We start from the raw sequence: 2500 nt of genomic DNA on the forward strand, positions 1-2500 counted from the left end.
TCTCTCTCTCTCTCTCTCTCTCTCTCTCTCTCTCCTTCTCTCTCTCGCTCTCTCTTATTCTCTTTTTTTCTTTTCTTTCCCCTCTGAGGTGCTACGGTTGTGTATGCTTCCTTGCAGCACGGAGGGAAATACGTATTTTGGCGAGTATCCCCAATGTATATAGAAACATAACTTTAACCCTTTTGGTGCTGAATCGTTTTCATCTACTTTTCTAAGGAAAACATAACAATATTCATTCAATAGAGATGTAAAAGAGCCATCACATATAATCATTCCTCTTTATTAAGAATAAAAATTACATCGCTAAGTTCATAAGATAATTGCCTAAGTCATTGTTGGCCGGTTGGGAGCTATTGGTTCTGAAATAAAAAGCTGATGCAGCTCGGTATTAAATAGTTCACATGGACAAATGATGAATATAATCCAAATAATAACTCAGCAGGGGGTACCAGAATCCAAACGTTTCACACAGTCGATGTAGGAAAGAAAATATTTTTTTGTTTGTTTTCTCAAAATGGCAAAAAATGACTTTTAGATTTGTCTACCTCGGAATTGCTCAGTGCCTAGTTTTGAGAAATTTGTCGTCAAAGATTCTGAGTTTCACATCCCCTCAAACTTTTCGAATGCAATTTGTTAAATAGCTTAAAGACGACTCCGAGTAAGCTTATGCTATTAATAGGGCAGATAGAACATAATTTGTTTTCTGACCTCATAGTCTTAGTAAATCAAAACGGCCAAAGATGTCTGATACAACTTTGTGATTCTGAGGTAGCAATTTATCTCATGAGCGTGACGATATGTGACTTCACGAGATGACGTCTTCCAGAATGTCCTCTATAAACTAATGAACAAAAAATGACACAGGACTAGTTTTGGAGAACAGAAACAAGTACATACGTCTTGTCTATTCAGCATTTCAGAGTCTCAGATACGGACTTTGTCTTATATGATATACATAAACCTATTACCGCCCACAGGCATGAAGAAGAAAATTAGGTCAAATTATCAGGCTCGTTAAAATGAATGACGGAATGGGTGACGGCATTGGTTTGGCATCATTGGTCACTACGTGACGAACGGCGCTGAGACGATCTCTTACTTTTGTCCCCGCAACATTTGTCACACTTACCCGTTCTTTGTGATGCCGTTATGTGGCGAGGGGTGGTCGAGTGGTTTGGCCACAGAACGTTGAACTGAAAGGTCGTGGGTTCGTACCCGTCAGGGGTTCGGCATTGTGTCTTTGGCTGAGGCACTTAACTCGAATTTCCCTAATTACACTCTGGTGGGAATGAGTACCGAGCTATAGACAGCAAAAGATCTTGTCAGTTTGTAAAGTGTTTCTTAATCGGCTTATTTTTTGTGTGTACTGTATGCTTCCCTGGAATCTGAGAATGTTTCTGAGTGTGCTAGGGTTTGCTGGCGTAATGATATCGATTGTACAGAGCATCAAACTAGCTGTAAAACATGGGTGTGCGCAATACAATTTATGCTGTTTATTTATCTTATGCTATTTTTTGTTATCTGTAAGACTCAGCGTGTGACAGTCCCGTCGTTTTGGAAAACACGTTATACAACTTGCTTGTACCCGTATACGTGTAATGAAAGTCACTTTGCCACGCAGTAAACTATATTTTCGAAAATTACAAAATTACGTTAATCGTTCTCCTCGATCTTGTAGGAAAACAGAACATGTTTCTATTCTTTTAAAATAATAGACAATAGACAGCATTCGCATTGTGCAAATTCCCGTTGAGCAGTAAGCTCTATGCGCTTTACAATCTATAATATTAATACCCCAGCAGACCTGGTATCCTTCTGAAACTTTCGCAACTTCCTGGGAAGTATACAGTGCAAGTTGCCATTCTTTTAAACGCTAAAACAATAACATACTGAAAAGATCTTTCGTTGTCTTTAGACGGGTACCCATTCCCACCTCGTGAAGTGAGAAAAATTCTACATCGTATAAAGTGACTTTCCCAAGAACACAACTTCTTGTCGTTATTCAAACGTCTTTACAATTCACGTTTTAATATGTTACTTAAAAAGCGGGCAACAATGCGCATACTATTACGAAATACACAACATTGTGTTTCTTATTTGTGTATGATTGTTGGAAATGTACAGAAACGTTGCATTTAGCCTGATGCTGATCAGTCGTAGTCATTATCCTCTTAAACAGCAGGACCCCCTCACCGGATAGTCCTTTTCCGATCTTTTTTTCAGTTGTTTGTATCTCCAAAGCATAAGTGTTTCTTTTCTCGATTAAAAAAGATAAAAGAAGCCAACAACAATGTTTTAAAATATTTTGTGGATGGTTGGTGGGTCCTCTGTTGTGGCTTGCTCCTTCTTTCCTATCAAATATCTCTCGTCCTTGTCTCTCCTCGTTCTTTTTAGTTTGTTACTCTCTTGCTGTTCCTCTAATCTTGACAGTTATAATATTATAACCCTTATCGTATTACAAAAATTAAGCTAAAAATATATTTAGAAAATAACAATTGTT

The 2500-nt window shown here is 38.0% G+C and overlaps 1 protein-coding gene across 1 annotated transcript in view; it reads left to right on the forward strand.

The window, feature by feature from the left end:
- The window catches only part of LUQ-1 (bradykinin-like neuropeptide), a 37776-nt gene that overhangs the window by 2610 nt on the left and 32666 nt on the right, over window positions 1–2500 (forward strand).

This window comes from Aplysia californica, unplaced genomic scaffold, assembly GCF_000002075.1.
Source record: "Aplysia californica isolate F4 #8 unplaced genomic scaffold, AplCal3.0 scaffold00290, whole genome shotgun sequence".
Lineage (NCBI taxonomy): Eukaryota > Metazoa > Mollusca > Gastropoda > Aplysiida > Aplysiidae > Aplysia > Aplysia californica.